The sequence below is a fragment of the Pezoporus flaviventris genome, unplaced genomic scaffold (assembly GCF_033815535.1).
Source record: "Pezoporus flaviventris isolate CSIRO_AGI_PZ_B2104156 unplaced genomic scaffold, CSIRO_AGI_Pfla_v1 ptg000007l, whole genome shotgun sequence".
Classification (NCBI taxonomy): Eukaryota; Metazoa; Chordata; class Aves; order Psittaciformes; family Psittacidae; genus Pezoporus; species Pezoporus flaviventris.
In genome coordinates, this window is record NW_026892555.1 from 71,768,932 (window position 1) to 71,789,882 (window position 20,951).

At 39.5% G+C, this 20,951-nt stretch overlaps 1 long non-coding RNA gene across 1 annotated transcript; it reads left to right on the forward strand.

Annotated features, from left to right (window-relative positions):
* Nucleotides 1–1,482: 1,482 nt before the first annotated feature.
* On the forward strand, nucleotides 1,483–6,925 carry LOC133267129 (uncharacterized). The gene is made up of 3 exons (XR_009742646.1): nucleotides 1,483–1,553; nucleotides 5,078–5,118; nucleotides 6,702–6,925. It is a non-coding gene; the product is annotated as an uncharacterized LOC133267129 (long non-coding RNA).
* The last annotated feature ends 14,026 nt before the right edge of the window (nucleotides 6,926–20,951 follow it).

The window sequence follows — 20,951 nt, forward strand, 5'->3', positions numbered from 1 at the left end:
CGACAGCTCCTCCACTTGCCCACCGCGGCTCCCCGACCCTGTCCGCAGGTAGAAGGCCTACACGGGAGGCAGCGCGGCACCGGGCCTGCTGTCCCGCTGCGGGAAGCCTAACGCAGCACCACCCACACGCAACACCGCCTCGGACAACTCCCATCCCTCACAGCCGCAGACTCCCTGCTGGAGAGGTGGGGCCTCACCTGCCCATCGGCTCCGCCCGCGGGGGGCCAGCTGCGAGCTGCCCGCGCGTCCCAGTGCGGTGGCGGAAGGGTGGGGTGTGTCCCGAGCAAGGGGAAGCGTGGCGCCCGCACCGCAGCGGCTTTCACGGGAGGGTCGAGGTCTTCTGTTTTTCCCATGCGTGCAGTGTGTCTTCAAGTGCTGGGGTGGGTGTGCAGGGCAGGAGCGCAAGGGCGGCCTGAGAGCGTCTGAAGGTGGTGGAAAGCAGCAGCCGTCTCTTCGGTCTTCTCATGAGTGCCAGAACCAGGCCTTTTGTCTCTGCAAAATTAGGAACAAGGCCATTTTCGGTGCCGTAGAGGGAGTCCAAAGCAGTTGGCTAGGTCTTAGTAATTTATAGAGCTTAGGACATTTGTGTATTGTGCTCTGCTGTATGGGTTATGACCCTGAGCTGTCTGGGTTTTCCTTTTGACCCAAACTAGAAGGACACGGATGTTTCCTCTCTTGGCAGTTGCCTGGTGTAACCCCAGCTGGCCGCTAAGCACTGCAAAGCCACTTGCTCACTCCTCCTCAGTGGGATGAGGGGGAGAATCAGAAAGGTGAGAGAACTCATGGATTGAGATAACAGTTTAATAGGTAAAACAAGAGCCACTTATATGAGCAAAGCAAAATTATTCACCATTTACCATTGGCAGGCAGGGGTTCAGCCATCCCTGAGAAAGCAGGGCTCCATCATGTGTAATGGTTATTTGGAAAGACAAACACCATCACTCTGAATGTCCTTCCTTCCTTCTTCCCCTAGCTTTATATGCTGCACATGACACAGAATCATAGAATCAGCTTGGTTGGAAAAGACCTTTGAGATCATCAAGCCCAACCTTTACCCCAAGACTGCCAAAGCCACCACTAAACCATGTCACTGAGGGCCTCATCTACACAGTTTGTGAACGCTTCCAGGGACAGAGATTCTACCAATTCCTTGGGCAGCCTGTTCCAATGCCTCTCTGTGAAGAAATTGTTCCTAATATCCAATCTAAACCTTCCTTGGCACAGCCTGAGGCCTCTTGTCCTATCAGTTGTTACTTTGGAGAAGAAACTGACACCTATCATTGTGGAAGTTCAGTATAAAACTCCAATTTGAATTCTTCAACCCCAGTTAAAAATATCCAGTCCTGTACATTATGTTACAGGTTGCAAGACCTTGCTGGCACCAGTTACCAGTATGCATTTTTTACACATCAGGTAAGCTGCTTTCCTCTCAATAGACATCATATGGTATGGAATATCCCTTTGGTCAGTTGGGGTCAGCTGTCCCAGCTGTGGCTCCTCCTGACTCCTTGTGCACCCCTAGCCTAGAAGAGCAGAAAAGGTCTTGGCTGTGTGTAAGCATTGCTCAGCAATAACTAAAACATCTCCGTGTTATCAACACTGTTTTCAGCACAAATCCAGAACACTGGATTACTAGCTACTACGAAGAAAATTAACTCTATCCCAGCCTAAACCAGCACATTCTCCACCCTTTATCCCATACTGTTTACATCATGCTCAGGTCCCACACTGTCCAGTTATTAACCATCACCACTCACTAACCACCACTCCTCATCCTTTGATATAGTACAAAGATAGCATTCCTTTGTCTATGGAACGCACCTGTAAAATGTCCTTAAAGTGCTCTTAAATGTATACAAAACGTCCACTGAGTTCATGTAGTCCGTGACTTGGGGCTCCATTATGGTGGTCACTCAGGACAAGGGATGTGGTGTTTTGTGTGGAGTTACTTGGCACCAAAGCCAGCTCAGTTCAGGTCGCTGCACTTGCACTGGTTCTTGTAAGACTTGTCCTCCAAGAAGATGATCTTTGGGGTGCCTTCCAACCTGGTGTTCTACAATTCTATGATATGTACCAGGTGCAGGTAGAGCAACTCCGCTACATACATTTACTCCCTTAATGCATGTTTTGAACAGTCCAACTATTGTCCATGTGGTATTGTCTAAATAACAAGAAACATTAAAGTTACCACAGGAGGTCACTGTTCTGCAGTATATGTGTTTATCTGGTGGCGATCATTCCACTTTTGATAATATGATGTCAGCAATTTACAAAGGACAGGCAGTGACTGAACTCTTGACCTAGGAAAGGAGCATATACCATTGCCAGTAACACTTTAAACCCATGCTTGCTGGTAAACCAGCACCTTTAGGTGTAGCATGTAAGGCCACTGTCAAAGGTGAGTACTGTGTCATCATGAAATTGTATCTGGCTTAACTAAGGAGAGTAAAATTACTGAAGTTGTGGCACATATAGAAATGCCCATTGAGTACATGAAGCCTCCTTGTTCTTCTAGCCAGGATGCCCGAATTCAACCCGTCAACCTGATGGTCTCTGATTTACTGACAGGAGCACTCAAAAAATACAGTGTAAACAGCAAGGAATGGCTGCTACTGTATTTGTAGCCAAAGAACCTGTAATAATTGAGCAAATAAGAAGTTATGGTCAATTAGCAGAGCTCTGTGCCATGGTATTAGCTCTTAGAAATAGAGCACAGGCCATATATACTGATTCCTATGCTGTATGGCATAATGCTATACAATAGCTAGAAAATTGGGCAAATTCCCCATATATCTCATAGATAGAAAAGCAAATATTGAGATCAAATATAAGATATTGACAACTCTCATCTTGTTACTATAGGGCATGTAGCAGCACACCAGGAAATGATGGTATTTGCCTAACCATTCAGGACTCAAGGCATTTTTCTGCTTTGCTGAATGGCTGCATGAATGATTTGGACATACTGGAGCATGTGACTTGCATCAGCATGCCAGAAGGTGAGGTTGTTTAATTACTAAGAAGCAAGCAGATAATATAGTGATAACCAGTGCATTTGATCATTAAAAAAAAGGATTCTCTTGCCTAAAATCAACGACAAGCAAACCTTAGGGCAGGGGAAGTCCTTTGGCATGTACCTCTGAAGGGTGGAAATTTATTATGACCACAGCTGAAGTAATGAGTGGTTTGGATAACGTTTACCTTGCACACACTACATCCAGACTGCAAACTTTAAAACCTGCATAGTTAGAGATCTTTCCACGGCATTAAGAACAGTTGGATTGGGCACAGGAACATTGGATTCTATCAACTTAGAAATCACTAGTAATAAAGTGTCCAGGCTAGGACCATTAAGCAATAATTGTCAGACTATGGACATAATAAATGGAAAGGATGCAGCTACCAATACTTTGACTATTAGCCTAACTGCCTGGAAAAAACTCCAGAAGATTTTCAAGGATATATATGCTGGTGTTTACAAATTTGTTTCCAATACCAGCACTACCATTGCTTCTGTTACCATGCAAATCTTTATTATAAATGAAGATGAAAAACAAACCAATTGGATCAATAGTAGGAATTCTGCTATGTTAGGAACTCTATTATTTTATTTGTGCCAGTATTGTAAAATCCATTTTATCAAAGCTTAGGGGTAGCAAGTGAAAGTAGTCTGTTAAATGGATCTATTTATCACTGCACCATAAATAGGGAAAGTAAAGAAAAATCCATTTACCAGTATGGTCCACTCCTCATTATTTTAGCTAATAGAATATGGATGGCTACCAGTTCAAGGGACCAAATGCATGAATAACAAAGGTAATCTAATCTGTGTTCATGGTTGTAAAATGGGGAAACCGTGAACGCTTAGTAATACAAGACACTTGTAAGAATAATATGATCTCAGGTACCTGCTGTTTAGGCTGAGAGTATGATAATTCCATGGTTGTACTTCAGTGAAAATTGGGTTATATATGTATTGGTTTTGTTTTGTGATGGTCTGTGTAATGACAGAATGACTTCAGAGAAACCAAAAACCTAATTCATATTGCTGCTGGAGGAATATTGGCCTACAACTTAGACAGGACCCTTAGGACCAATATGGAACATGGTACATTCTCAAACTGAAGAACTTGAAATTTTAATCACCAAGTATAAAAAAGCAATTGCTTATCAAAACCAGGTTACTATTCCTATCAGGTGTGATACTGACCAAATTGTCAAGACTGCAACAGGATTTGAACAAACTTCTAGACATCATTAATGTGACATTTTTATGAGTTATGCACCATCTGCAACCGGCATAATACGTCTTATGTTGCAACTTACACTCATTGTATTTTATTAATTTTCTATTAATATATTTATATATCCAGATTTATTGCTGACATCACCATGCTGAAATTATGTTACCTAGGAACAAACCATAATACTAGATTTCCATGAGAGTGCTCAAAGCTTTCCCTTATGCTCACCTTCAGTGAGGCAAGACTACCTTCTCTCACAGAGGCATGGGATTTACATGTGTCATTCAGAATCTTCTACATGACATTGCTGGCACTCCATTGACTGTTATTTTGTTGAGTAAGGGATAGGTTTTCATTCAATTGTTCCTGTCCTCTAAGTATGGCTTACCTATAATAGGACACAAGTATTTATAGGGAGCTGACACCTCTAATAGTTCTATGAAAATTGTCATTGTATGTTGACAATAAAAGAGAACTTCTGGTTTTGTCAAGCTTTGATGACAAGCTATGGCTTGCTTTCTCTTCTGTAAAATCCCATAACATTAAACATAATAATTTATTAGTGCAAAGAGAAAAGATGAGAGGAATGGAAGAGCTTTACATTTCTTAACTTCATTTCCTATTTTTGTACTGGGTGGTTTACTGAGAGATATCAGCTTTCACTGAACAAAAAAAATTTCCTTCCTTTGAGAGACTGGATTCATGTCATCATACTGTTTCTTGCTTGACAAGTGTATATTAACTTAAATGGTTTGTTTCATCTGCTCCTTCTGGTGCCTTTGTGTTAACACCAAGTGATGACTAAGAAAGGTCTCTTTTGTATTTTCTTCGAGCTTTAGAAGTCACGATCACAGACATACTGTATGGTAATAAGGTATATGATTTCAACACTTTTTTTTTTCCAACAGAAAGAATGAGAGAGTTAGTCATATGCTAACCACCATAATTAATCTCAATAGAAACACTACAGAAAAGCATAGTCAGACTCTCAATTTCCCATACATGTGTCTGGTTTTTTTTTTTTGTGGTGTCTTAAGCCATTCATTATTCAAGTTTCTCTTTTTTATATGATATATTTTTTTATGCAGTCAGGTGAAGGAAAGCATGTCAGTTTTCTGTGCTGCGTAGTATTCCCAAGAGAAATTATATAACTTATCAAATTATTTGCAACAAGCACTTTTTCTTTAGAATTAAGTCTACAGTGTCATTGGGGTTTAGCACAGGAAGTGATCACTCCAGAGCCAGTTACTTTGCACCAGTTTTGACTCATACTATTCATTGCCAAAGTAAGCAGCATAGCCTTACTGAACATCACTGGGAGTGAACGATGGTGTGGTATGTCTGCAGCAGCCCTTATGGCTGTCCTGATATGAGTAAACTAAAAGAAAGAGTGACCCTGGAACCTATTAACTGCCATTACTTTGGTCCACACTCTGTGCTACGTGTAACTAGCATTAGCTCTTTATTAATGTGATATTTCCCTTCCTGCAGCTTGGAAGTTAGCAAGGGTGACAAGTTATTGGGACAGGCTTCCCAGGGAAGTGGTGTAATCACCATCCCTGGAAGTGTTAAAAAACACGCAGAGGAGGACCTTAGTGACATGGTTTAGTGGTGGACTTGGCAGTGCTGGGGTAAAGGTTGGACTTGATGGATGATCTCCCAGGCTTAGGGTCTGAACTGGGCCATGTGGAGCCTACTGGGAGGGGAAGATTGCCCCTGAGAATTGGTGGGTGGGTGTCTGATTCAGGCATCATCAGCAGTTGAGTCAGCAGGGAGTGACATCATGGGCCCAACGTCAGCTATGGCAGGTGAGAGAGACTTGCAGGTACATCTGTAACAAGCATGGGGTTATATTCTGTGAACACCAACTTGCAAGTGGGGTGTAGCTTTCTTGTTGGGAGTCTGTGGCAGTGAATTTACCAGCGGAGCCGTCTCACACCAAGTTGACTTTTGGGTTTAACAAAGGTCTCAGCCATGTTTAATTTACCAGCATAGACAGTTGCTCACATGACTCTAACACAAACTTCATCTCTCCGTCACTGCTTATCTGCTCAATTCATAGCATGTAACTGTGCCAAGGAGATGTGACTGTGCCACTTCATGCTGTAAAAGAGAGCTCTGAGCCATGCATGACTATCTCAGTTAAACACTCTTTGTGAGGACACATCTGAACGCCCACACTATACAACTTTGTTGAATAGTGTGGATGTTGAAATTAAGCTGATGCACAGCAGAGACAGCTTTTGCTGGGTGAGCTCCCTGACAGCAGGAGCTTGTAAAGAGGTTATCACCTACATTTTGGTGTCTGAGAAGAGATTGCAGGTAGTGCCTGGGACACTATATGCTTATTGGTATTCAGATTGTACCTTAATTACATTTTTTGTTATCTAAGATTAAACATTTTCTGCTTCACTTTTTCCTTTTAAATGAGCTTGCTCAATCACTCCTTTGTTTCAGCTGCTGCGGATTTTGACTGGTGCAACATATAATCATCTCAAAGAAGTCTACTGTTCTTCTGGTTGAGTGAGATTCAGGCAGAAAAGCTTAAGCAGTCATAGCAAAATGATCAAGTGTAAATATGCTTATTTTTGGTTTGCACAGGAGGAAGAACTCAACTTTCTGTTAAGCTTTAAAATTTGTTCCTTCTGCTCCATACCCAAATAAAAGTTTCTGGATATTAAGATTTTCCTATTTTTTTCCTATCTATTCAAGTTAGTCTAATTAAAAATATAGTACCCTCTCTTAGTTCTCAAGAACTTTTCTGATCTTTGACTAACACCCAACTACAAAATTCCCCAAGAATTGTGTTTAGGTTGCATCTACAAAAAAACATACAGTGTTTATTTGCCAGTTCTAAAAGCCTACATGGACATAAATCCAAACTTTCTTGAGATTATCTCACAGGAAGGTAGAAATTTCGAAGTCTATAAACCTTATTTGAAGCTGCTGTAGCCCACTTTTGGTTTGGGTGAAACAGCATGCCCACACTGGAAGATCTGAACTACAGGATTCTCTCCAGGAAACACATTTCTAAAGCTTTAATGATAAATGCTGTCAGAGTTTTGAAATATTTTTAATGAATCATTCAGTGCTACATATTGGCCTCCTCTTTCCAACTGAGTCATAAATTTCAGTAGGAGGAAGTATGGGAAAAATTAAATCTTATGAGCCCCTTTTGCCTTTCTCTGATGATTGGTCTACTGATTATCAGAATTAATTAAAAGCCTGCTAGCAGGAATTGAATTTGGCAATCAGAAAAGGGCAGCTATCATCAACTTCAATGGTAATTGCAATAATGAGAACATACAGAAAAGGCCCTTGGTGCCAGATACAATGGGTAGATGAATCTCAGGTGTCAAGCTTCAAAATTACAAATGAGAAAACATCTGCTTAGTTGCTAACTGAACTTAAAAACATCTGAAATTTAGCAGTCAACTCCCAGAGAAGTTGCAGGTTCTATATATGCTGCATCTGCTAAAGTATCTCCTGGCTAAGCTGAGTCGGGATGCTGAAAATAGAGTAGCAGCAAAGTCCCAAGTTATGTCCAGTTTTCCCTAAGACAGTGGTGTCTGTGGGCATCCTTCTGTCATGAGTGTGTGGCTTGGACACTCGTTAGAGATGCTGAGAGTACCCTTTGCCCATAAAAGCAACAAAGTCTCACAGCTGCAAAGACTAGGTATATCCATAGGTAAATCATATGTATTAGCAGAAGATAATGCAAAATTCGTGGAGCCCTCAGGACAACAAGCAAGAATAGCTCTAGGTCTGTGATCTCTAAGACAATTATATGCTAGACAGCTTTAGAGTGAGCACAGAACAGAGAAGCTTTAGCAGAGATGAGAATCCAGAAGTCCCACTGCTCGGCAAATGATTGAGGGCAGTGAGTCACACGATTTCAGCCTTCCTCGTCTCTGAATCACTGAATCAGTGCTTGAACTGTGTCTATGGGAGAGGTATTCAGGAGCAGTGCTGGCACTTTTAGCAATCCCTCTTGAAAAGGAAAAAAAAAAGGAGAGAAAATAAAGGAGGGGGAAAAATGAATTGCTCTTCTGCAGACTGTCAGGTGCCTTATGCTGTGGAGAAAGACGCTGTGTTCATTCCGTTATTAACTTTAAACAGTTCCCTAGTCAACATGCTGGATTTTGGGATATTTTCTGAATTGCCTAATTCTCCTTGTGCAATGCACAGGGATCACAAGTACATAACTGATAACTTATATTTCTATTGTTGCATCTAAATCCAAATTCCTACAGCCATAGCTTCATTTCATTGCCTCTTTGTAATCTTCAGAGTATAGAATGCATCATTTAGTAGCATGAAAGATCTAAGTATATCGCATCCCTGTATTATCTTCAAAATATTTGTGTACTCTCAGGCAAACAGAAGTTATACACACAAAAAAAAAACCTGCAGGGAAAAATTCACACTCTAAAATGTCCAACTGCTTCTAAAGTAACATCCTGTAAGAGCTCATATAAACACTAGAGAGCAAAATGATGCCAGTAAATTCTATGTGGTGGCTCACAATTGGGAAGGTTTTAGAAGTTCTTCAGATTTTGTTTTCCGTTGATCATGTTCAAATACAATCCTTTCAATAACATGGCTGCAATAACTCAAAAAATGCTTCAAGGAATCTTATTTACTTCTGTCATTCATTTTTTGCATCTTTTGTTAGTGTAGCCTATATTTTTATTTCTATGTTCTTGATGAATATTCTTTTCCCCCATAACAGATAAATCTAGAGAATTTGATACAGAAAAAGATAGAAAAAATCTATTAAATTTCCTGAAAGCAAATTTTTATTTGCCTAGAATGATATTGCTACACAACATGTTCCTTTTCTGTGATTCAGAAGCTCATGTGAATCATACATGATTTCAAAGGCAGTCCCAAGAGCAAAGTCAAGGAAATATTTTGGCACCATTTAGCACTGCTCTGTCCTTTGAGTCCTAGATGAGACAAAAACAGTAAAAAGGAACACAGCAAATGAACGCCCTTGGAATGAATAAAATGGCATGCATTTATGTCGTTTATTTAATATCTTGAATTTTAATGATACTACCGAGAATGAGATTCCCTTTACTTTTGTAATTATAAAGGAGAGCAGATGGTGAAGGCTTAGATTAAAGTGTTAATTAAAACAGCTTACACAGCCAAGCCTCTGCTTGAATAAAGTACATCAGGAAGATATAAGACATGAGTGAGTGCCCAATTCTAGTGAATTATTCTTAAATAAAGCTATCTTGGAGCAAATTCATCAGAGATACTTAACATCATGTCAGTGAAATGTGTTTGCCCTGAACTCATGAAACAAGCAGTAGACTACATGTCCTAAATGTATGTTTCTAGAAGTGCAAACAAGTCTGAAAGTGAAAACAAGTCTAGAAGTGAAAACAAGCCTAGGTTCACTAGAAGGATTTATATAACTGACTGTCTTAGTAGGCATTCAAGTAAAACAAATGGACCTTCAAAACCTAGAGCTTCCTATACATTTGTTGGCAGGCACATGCAGGATAACTTCTGTGTGGGCTATGTGGAACTGAAGGAATGCCAATACACCCTTGGGATTCATATCGTTAATTCATATAGGTGAGTCAACACAAGAGAATGGTTCGGAGATAGTGGCTAAGCCTCCCATCTTCATAAAAAAATAGTCTGAGTGTAGCAATTGTCAGTCTGCTGCATTCAGCTGTTGGAAGAACTCAGACTGATTACAGAAGACCCAGTCTTAGTGCATTTTTTGCTTGATTTGGGACAGAACTCCTTAGGTCAGCAGCAGCACATCATAGCCACCTAGATACTTTATAATCGGGTATGAAGCTGTTCACTGGAGCAAGGGCTAGAAGCCAGTTGCCCATATAGCCTTTTAGCTGATCAGTGGACTTCTGTCTCATTTCATTCTCTGAGCCAGTACAGTTTCAATTGAGCTGTAAAAAAAATAAAAGGCAATCAAAGAGAGGAATAACAGGTGTCTTTTTAATATTTGGTTTAGTTTATTTAATCTGATAATATCCATTCTGCTTTAAGACTTCAGCAAATGAAACTAAACAATAGCAATAAAATGGTTTATGACCTTTCTTTGCACCCAGGCACAGTCATTCGATGTTTGTTTTAAACATAAATTTGTTCCAGGGGAGCCTCACCTCTCATGTTCTGTGCTTCCACAGTTTTTCAACTTACCAAAATGCATTGCCTTTTGGAACTTTAGTCCAAGATCTGATACTTGCAAAAACTGAGACACATCTTATTCACTTTCTCATATGCCTAAGACTGTGTTAAATATTAAGTATAGCTGAAAATGAAAAATTCAGCATAAGCATGGTATCAGTCAAACTATGTGAGAAATTGACTTAAAATATGCTTGACACCTCTTTCTAATATGAAGTTGAGAAAGTTTTCAGTAAATAGAGGTGTATGTAAAAGAAACCTTTGATTTTTACTTGCTATGAAGAATTTAATCTTTTCATTGGAACTTTTTGGCAAACTATTTCCAAACATATTTACTAACTCCTGATAGGGTGAAGTGGTCAGAAAATCCTAATCTGTCTGTATATCTGCTCTTGGAGAACATGACAGATGGGTGAAAATGTTGCTGATGCAATATCATATGGCCATCCTCAGAAGACTTCGGGAACAAAATAATGGACTGGGAATGATATAGAGAAATATATCTCCTCTCCCTCAAACTCCTACTGTGTTCCACTGAGTCATCTTTGTCCTAAAATTTCTCTCTCCTTTGAAAATAATGTCCCCGCTACATCAGTTGCTGTTTCCTTTCTTCTCCCTTCCTCCACTGGCATTCCAAAATGCTATACTGTGACATCAGAAGCAATGAAAATTCTGACTGGACTGTCCTCTTCAGTTCATTTTTGTGCTCTAAGCAATTTTGAGCTTTGGGTTAAGAGTAGAAGAAAAACATATAGTAACATTGATGAGTGCCACCTTCAGAGCATCAGCACAAGGGAACTTTTTTTCCCTGACAAGGTACTGTAAACATATGTATAGAGCTCTGCTTTTTAAATAGCTTTTATTAAGACAAAAAAGGTGGGGAAGAACAATATCTCTCTCAGTCAGGTACATCACATCTATTTGGTAGGTCTTGGCAGTGAGGAAATGTTAAAGATCACCTCGTAAGAAAAGATGTCCAATGCTTTGACTGCCTTTCTTTAAGGGCTCAGGTTTTCAGACCCTTTTCTGTTCTGAAAGATTACTGAATTATGTGTGTGTTAATAGGTCATGGTTTGTCCTTCCAGTTAGAACTGTTCTTATACCTTGGTTTGCTTAAAAATTGGGTACGGTCTGGAAACATAGCCAGTTAACCAGCTTCATAAATGTAGGCATTTGCTGATCAAAATGTGAGACAAATACGAATTTCTTTTTTTCTTCCCTGTTTCTCATTGTTTGCATATAAGATCTCTGTTATTCTTACAAAATCGCAGAGAGAGGTTCATATGTCAAAAAGATTACTCCTTTCTGGGCAGCGTTCTCCCATCATCTGCCCTTTTTACTTGATGTCATTGAATCCTTGTTCGTCTTGAAGTGCTGAAAAATTCTAGATGAATTCTGGATGGATTGGAAGTTGAGCTATGCTTAATGCTTACATTTGATCCATTTGATCCCTCAGCACAACGATACCCAGGAGTTAACAGATTCCAGGCTGGAAGCTTCGGTGTTGAGGCATTATGGTAGATCCTGAATGCATCTCAGCCTAATAGAAACAGGAAGGTGATGTGGAGGAGGTGGCTATGGTTCACAGTGGAGGACAACCGAGAGAAGCACAGGAGAGGAAGCATTCTTTCTGGTTAAGCACTTTAAAACAATTTCATTGTTTGAAAACAACCTACCTGTTTTTTCTTGTGAAAGAATACAATTCAGACCATGTGTAAGATGGAGAGCTGCATTTTCCCTTCAAGCTGTTTTCTTCTCCCCCATGTACTTTGATGAAGTGCTCTGATGTTACTTTCTTACAGCATTCACCCTCCTGTAACAAGCTACAGTTATGAGTAACTCATGCTGGATTTTGCCTGAGCACTAGGAATGCTTTTGAAATGTTACAATCATTGTCAAAAAGTAGCTAGATCCCAGATTTTAATAGGGGTTTATAATGAATGAGTACAAATTGGAAGCCCCTTCTATTTTAAAATCTCAAAAACTCAACAACACGTTTTTTGCAATAACATCAAGTATCCATGTGAAACAGAATAGTCTACCTTCTACATGTTAGAAACTGGGAAGGAGGCTGTTTATCCTACTACATCCTTTCATTCCCAAAAGAAGTCCCTACTGTCCCTTTCAGATTGTAAGCAAGAATTTGACTATTATGATTCTAGTAACTTCTAATTTCTAAACAAATTTCTCCTACCTGGTCTTCTGCACATTCAAGGCTGCTCAGAGCAAATTAAGTGTTGCAAGGAAAAAAATCTGAGATATTACCAGATGACTTGATATGAAGACTTTTTGTACCGTGTGATTGATTTTTTTTTTTTCTCTCCTTTTTCTACAGAACCAAGCAAGATCACAAAAAGCCACTTTGGACCAGTATTACTGGTCCATTATCACAGGGAAAAATCGATGTATGTGCACCCAAAAGTGAAAAGGCAAGGAATCGCAAGTGCATTTCAGCCACAAAACACCAGCTGTTAAACCTAATAAACCTAAATCTCACCTGATGATTCTATTTCACCTTATAATGGGAAGAAATACAATATTAAAAGATTGTAAGTTACAGATTTATTGCAGTTCATTCAACCATTGCTTCATGCCGTTATTTAGCATCCAGTGATAACATGGTTCATGCAGGCTTAGCGTGTAAAGAATGTTCTTCCTCTTTCTTTGTTTATTGAGAACCAAAAGCTGTACAATACTTTGATCTTCCATCTGATCTCTACAACATCATCTGCAAGTCTGGGTGACGTAACAAAGCCCCCTCCATAGCCCTTGTCTCCTCACTTTGTCAAAAGCAGACATCAGAATCAAGTCACCTGATTGTTAGAGTTTGGTTTTAATCCACATTGCCACAAAGAAACTGTATCCATTAAAAAAAAAAAATTGATTCTTCTTTTAATGAATAAAACCTTAGAATTAGGAATGTAAAAACGTAACTTGAGCCATATTTTAAGTACAGATTTGAAAAATAAATTCTTGATACCAATATTACTTCACAGAAAGCTAAGAAGAAAGCTAAAGACTTACAGAAGGCATGGAAAGTAGTGAGTATGAAGGAAATTAGAAGTTTACTAGCAGAGATCTTCAAAGAATATTCTATTTTCATAATGATCTTCATCCTGGTCAACCAGAGAGAAGAGCAGGATGAGGCTGTTGGTTGTGTTTGTGTTTGCATGTGTGCTGGGTGTGTCTGCCTGTACTGATCTCTGAGGACAGCCATATATATATATAAGTAACCTATGAATGTGTGTATGTGTGTGCATGCTTACTGGGAATCCATGCTGAGTCTCACTGCAGGTTGGACCTGGGGCATGCCACTGCAGGAGCCTCACCTTGCTGAAGCTGCTGGATTCAGCCACTCCAAATTCTGGATTCCCAGTGGAATTTGGAAAAATTTATTTGTTCAGATTACATGATAGAATACCAAAGGGATAATAAAACACATCATGTCCCATGAAATAGCTGATCAGAGAGGATCAGAGGATCAGGGGTTAGCTGGTTTAGGCAGGTAACTGCATACACAGGCTGTTCCAAAATACACTAGAAGAACAGGCTATTACCTCAGGAGGAAGAGAGAAGAAAAGAAAAAAAAACAATGCTGACAAAAAAATAGTGTGACCAGTTTGAACAGGTCACACAAGTCATTTTGGACCAAACCTAAGTCCCAAATAGATTTAATTCCTATGTAGCTTAAAGAGACTATCTGGTGGGCACATCCTTTACAGTCATGTGTTGAGAAATACTTGTGTTAACCAGAAGGAGTAAATATAATATACACACCTTGAGCAAATCCTACTTTTAGTCATAAAGGAAATATGGAATATGAACCCACCAAATGAGTGTGTTTTTAGAATGAGATTGCCTGTGCTAACATTATAAAGCCAGGGGTACCTGGTATGGTGCTTTTTTTCCAGTAGAAGACATGCTATGGGCAAGTATAATACTCTTTTCCCATTTGTATTAAAATCATACCACCTCTTAATGATCTCTGTGTTATTATTAGCATGGATTGTCATCATTTCATGGTCTTTGATTGGGTAGAATGTGAACTGATCAATGCTTTGCAATAAAATTAGGCAGTGCTGTGCAGAATTTCATTACATTCTCTGATTAACTTTTATTACAGTAATTTTGCAACACCAACACAAAGTGTTGCACAGTTTGATAGGTCTCCTTTCCTTTCCATGATAAGTGTACCAGGGAATGTTTTGAGGACTTACAGGATCACACTTCTCAAGGGATTTTAAAGATCGTTTTGCTTCCTCTGATCTCAGAAAATGTTTGCTAAAAGTAGCAATTGTGCATATAACCAGCACTTCTTTTATCTCATCTACAGTACTAATTTAAGTTTAATACCATTACAGGAAATTTATGCTTTTGAAACTCCTATCTCCAACACATAGAATCATTGCAAAACTTGCATATTCCATATGTTAATTGCTTTCAGTAAGCCACAAAATGCTTGCTCCTTGTTCACTGAGATACTTCAACACCTGCCAAATGCTTGAACATGAATACAAGTAATTTTTACTGGTTAGAATTTTGGGTTTTAAATTTACCCACTGTGTTTCTGTCAATATATTTCAGTGCAGCATTTCAACAGAATATATTGACTGTAATATGTACGTTCAAACACATTGATCTCTGATTCTTCTGCAGTTAAGATTTCCTCATCCCTCTAGCTGGTCTTAATGTTTCTGATATCTGTATTCTCTAGGGCATGGTTAGAACCCCTTCATCTGTAATATTTGAACAGGAAATTCCTTTTCCAAATCTCTAGTCTATAAAGCTTATAGTCAGTGAGTTGAGCTCAGATTCAGATACCCATATAGCTTCTGTTGAAATTATTCAATCAGAATTTTATATTCAAAATATTATGGATATTGAGACTTCTTTCCCTAATTTGCATTCCTTTGTTTTGCCTGAGATCAACAGTGATAAGGAGAAGGGTGGAAATGGCTGCTCTCACTAGAAGCTTTCTCTCAAGCAGGTCAGGAATCTGCCTGGTGGGGAGGTGGAACTAGATAATCTTTAAGGTCCCTTCCAACCCAAATCATTCTATGATTCCATGATTCTGTGATTATTTTCATTAGATAACTGTTCATAGATTCTTAGTCAGCCAGATATAAACTTTGGACTTTTGGTCTGTGCCCACATGATTTTGGTATCTCTGTTATGCTTTCCATTGTCCCTTATTAGTATTTATACCTTGGACTGAATCTATAACATAATGGTCGGGGACAACGCTAAAAAAGGGAAAATGTGAGCTTCTGTTTGATTGGTAAACCTAAGGTCAAAAAGGGCTATCTGCCCAGAATGTGTGTGACATGAATGTGATGGATTCCTAACTATTCTATGATTCAAGAAATACCGGACTTTAAGAGGGGATAATATACTCAAAAGCACTCTGCTTTGTTAATCTGCAGTGTGTGTCTGATGACTAGGCTTCTGAGGCCTTTATCCACTAGGATCTGTCACCCTCTTCAGGAGTCCTTGTTACCCCTTTGGGGGGGGAATACTTTTCATTCCATTCCAAACAAATTATTTGTGATTATCCTTTTGATTATGACTACTTTTTAAATCAGTTCAGTAATCTATACGATTCCTCCTGAAGTATGCATGCAAGTGCCTGAACTGAAAGTAACTGAACTGAACATGGTAAACAGCTGCACATGGTATGAGAAATTTATGGACATAACAAGAATCATGGTGGGAAGGAGATGTTGTGGTTTAGACCAAAAGCTACAAGAGCGCTGTAGAGGGGTGGCTAGCTTTCACCAGGCAGGTAGGGGGGAAGTTATGCGAAAGGGTTTGCTATTCCTAGGGGAGTCTGTGTATATTGAGAACATGCACCCAATTGCACTGCGATCTCCAGGGAGCCACCCCAGGCTGGCACTACCACCCAAGGCTGGAGGTATACCCAGGGCCCCTGTGCCCTCACAAGCTGAGAGGGAGGATTGTCCTGCATACCATACGTGCAAAATAGGTTTTTTCCCTTTCTGTTTCCTATAGCAAACACATGCAGATACAATAGGCATGCAATTAAAGAACACAGGCTGTGGGTGCGCAGAGTTATAATTTTAGGTGTGAATGATACAGGCAATAATATGTTCTGCAGTTGACTTCATGTCCATTGGGGATTGCACAGATGTAAAACTCTTAGCAGGTGCAAAAACCAAGGTAAAATGGTCCGATTAAAGGGCAAAAGAATATGATGAGTTTTGAAAAACTTTTGTTATTACTCAGGCAGTAAGAAAAGGCCTGGATATTTTGAAAATGCAAAATGCTCCAGTGTATTCAGATGTGTTTTGCTGTGCTACAGGTTGGCAGTTACCATGGTGTTCTGGATGTGAATAACTTGCCCAAGAAAGTAATTTCTGGCTGGACATCAGGTGGTTATAGCCCTGTTGCTGATTTCTGTTTTGTTTATTTGAGTGCAATATGTGCAGACAAGTTCGGGTGCATGGTCTTTGAACTGGCCTAATTGTAGTATATTTGTCCAAAAAGCACTTAAACACATATGCAGCTGTGGATCAGTAAGAACTATGCTGAGTGCCAATTTAAAACTCAGTGTGCTACTGCCGCACTTATATGGGGAGGAATCACAAAGGCGAAAAGAAAGCAAGGTAATGAGTGTTATTTTCTGCTCTTTGGCATGAATAGTCATTTGTGTGTTAGTCTCCAAATTGCAGACCTGAAAGACTGAACAAAATAACTTTTATAATGATTCTGAATGCATGTTTGAGACAGGAAGACATGTAACCAAATACAACCCTGGGATGAGCCTGGAGCTGGAGATATCTTGAGAATTTAGGAGTAAAGAACAGCCTCTGTTAAGAGACCTATGGGCACAAAATGTGGAGATGCAGCAAACGCTTTCAAAGGTTGCAGGGGCTATTTTATAACAAGTAGTTGCTAAAGGAAAAGTAGATCTCATCATCCAGGGTCTGAGTGCTAAAACTAAGCTTCTGGATTAACAGTTTCTTTGCATTTTTGTTTAGTATAACATTTAACAAACTCCACCAGGTTGTGGGGAATAACTGCTCTAAAGAGTATTTCCTCACCCCACACCCCCCTTTTTATACGTTGTGATTAAAAATATGCATTTTGTTGAACTTGATTTTGATGGAATGAAGTTCAGGGACAAGCTGAAGTTCTATTCAAAACTCTTCAGAACATGGCTAAGATTTTTACCCTTCAGGAGAAATTATTTTGCTCGTTGATGATGAGGTGCTAAAATGTTAAGGTCAACCTCAATTATCTATGCGAAAGAGATGGCTAAGCAGCCCACTGTCACAAAGAGGGAATAGAACTGAGAAAGCAAAATGGTGTACAGGTCTTTCCAGTTCATAACCCTGCCAGCTGCATGGCTATGTACAGGTTTGTGTTATTAAGGCACAAAACACAGTGTTTCTCCCTCCGGGAAGCTATTATAGTCAAAGGGATGTCTAGTCAAATTGATACAGTGGTAGACAGATACCTTGCAAAAGAAACCTTGAGGTCTGTCATAGATCATGGGAGGGGGATTAGAGGGCTCGCTCGTACTCTTCTGATGTTACACAGTTATTGACAAGACGACTTTGAATGTAATGACTGTTTTTCCAAGGTTTTTGCTCCAGTTATTGTGAAACATAGTGATGTTCTTAATAAGAAAAAAGATACCATTTTCTTTATTACCAGCTACAGAACAAGATTAAGTATCTTAATTAGAGAGAAGTTCACCACTGCAGGACCAGTTGGGGATATGACAGAAAAGCTGTACTGGAGCTGGATAGAGAGCTTTGTTAAATGTATCTCAGCTCTCACAGCTATGTCCCTCCGTGCTGCTCACATAGGGAAAGCTGGCAGGAAGAGATGTACAGCCACACTGACTGGAGAGGCTTAGTGTGTTGGGAAACACATCATGCTGTGTATAAAGGGGGAGAAGTGTGATCATCATCAACACTGCTTGTCGTTTTAGAGAGAAAGCTATCCTTCCTTTTTCTGACTAGGTAAAATTACATCTTAGGCAGGAAAAAGAGAACTTGGGATTTCCTATATGGTACAGTGTTTGAGATGATAGGGGAAAAGAGAACCTCTACCAGAAATGAGGTGTGCATTTACATGGCACAGGACAAGTGCATTTACGTGACATTTAGTACAGCAACAGTTCTTTTCTTATCCTTATTGACCACATAGAACTGGATGAACTTCGCCTGATGAGAGAATTGCAAGAAATTTGTTAAATCTGTGCAGTAAACTTAGTCAAAGAACCAATCTTTATCATCTCAGTGCTGTGAGGCATCCTGAGTACTTTTTTTGTTTTACTGTCTCTTCATCTCACAGAACAACTCCTGTCCGTCCCCTCTGAGTTATTCAGTGGTGAAATGGCATGCATCTTAGAAGCATGCCAAAGACTGTTTCACATTTCTCAGAAATACATGTGTTTTAGGAGGCCATTTTCCACGGCTTATATTTGTTTAGAATTACACAAACCTGGATCAGCTTGTGGTATTTCTGAATCAGAGGGTTAGTGGAACCTTCCTCAGATCTGTATTTTAAAAAGACACCCCTATGCTAGCACCTGACATCAACACATCATGTTTGCATTCATATGGCCAAAAATTTACAGCTTGTTGGAGGGGCAGGAGGCCTGGATGAGAGTCAAAGGGATTATTCTGAATGCAACAAACTGAAGGGGTAAAGCAATCTGTTTTGACTGTATAAAAAGAACTGGCTCTCTCCACCTGTACTGCAGCTGGCAAAAATGATCTTAGAAAAAGAGAGGCACCAAAAGTACCAACCATGCAGAAGAAAAAACAGGGGGAAATGTGGAAAATAGCCTTTAACTACCTAACCAAAAAGGTTGGCTACCACAGAAAAAGATTTCTCCCCAGCTGATTTAGAAAGCAGATATACATTAGAAAACCTGCTCTCTGTTTTGCTTTTGGAAATTAAAAAGGGTGGTAACAGTGAACTTCAAAAATAAAAAAAAGAAAGAAGGATGTGGTATCGTGTTGTCTGCTTGCAACTTCTGAGCAAAGGATTGCTTGGCAGTTTGTGGCTCAGTTTTTCTGTGTAAGGGTATCTTTTTGCTGATTTCCAGACATCAGAAAACATGGTTATTTTAGATGATGTGATAAACTCTGCTATCAAATGGGAAGAAGATTAAAAGCCATGAGTAAGTGTGGAAAGTATGGAATCTGAGGATCACAGTAATCTTGATGTTATGCGGACAACCCAAGATTTCTTCCATTGTGGAAAAGCACCATCCGTCTTGAACACCAAGCATGCGTTAACCAACACCTTGCACACCCACCATGCAGAAGCTGCCAACTACAGCTTTTGCAAAGCAGACATCTCAGGCCAGCTGAAATTATTCCTAGAAGTTTTTAAGGCCCACATCAAAATGTCTTGTGGATTTATGGAGATTTCTTTCTTTATTTATTTGTTTGATTGTTTGTTTCACCTAGAGGTACAATGTGCTCTCCCTTACCATTTCTCATGTAGGAATTAATGCAATTAATTTCAAGATGATTCATATGGAAGAGGAAAATAACTTTGGTTTTATTTAGATTTCTAAGTATCGACTTAACTCCATCATACTATTACCCCAATGTGCAAGCACGAAGACTTGTGTCTAAGGGGTCTGACCAGGATCACTTTTCTATCCCCTTTAGCCTTTACCTAGCTCTTTAGTTTCCAGATTCTGAAATATCAGTGATTTCTGCAGTTCCTCAGGAGATTTTTCTGTTTTCTTCTTCTCTCCTGCTGTATAAGGTTTCTGACATACAGACATACAATGGAATGAGAAAAGCTCCCTGAAGTTTGCATGTCTTCAAATCAGGCTACCACTAGGCTAACAATACATGCTTCCTTAAGGGTGTGAGTACAGTCTTTGTTCCCATACTGGTTTCAAGTAAGTATAAGAATTAAGAAGTAACCTAGCAGGGCAAAGGATGACACAACGAGTCAAAGCAAGCCCCTGTCCTAGCCAATTTCCCTGTGTGAGCCGGGACATGTTGGGAAGTCTGGAGCTAAACAGTAAAGAGAAGAAGAAATGAGGAATGGAGTGTGGATAGAAGAACTGGCAAATTAAAAATGAGGCAACAGAATAACAGAAGATAATAGGTGGAGGTAAAACTCAGATGTAAAAAATTACATTATTAACTTTAATCAATATTATTTGTCCTACCTCTTCACCTGTGTTTCTCCTGTGGACATGAGAAAGATGATGGTATGAACCACTTGAAGACTTGAGCTCTTCATCTGAAAAATCCCACACTACAGCATAAAGAGGTAAATGGTTTATGATAATAGAATCAATGAAGACTATGTGCATTCACAAGGGAGGAAATGCTAGGACTTAAATGACATATCACTGTATTCCATGTGAATAGCTACATAAAATTTTAATAGCTGAAGATTAAAAGGAGCAAATCCTTTCCTTTGCACTGTCTGATATAATGAATTTAAGTTATAATTTGTGTATTCGAAATGCTGCAATCAGTGTCAGTCAGCAAGGACTCAGTGCTTATATGCAGCAGTGATTCATCAGATTGG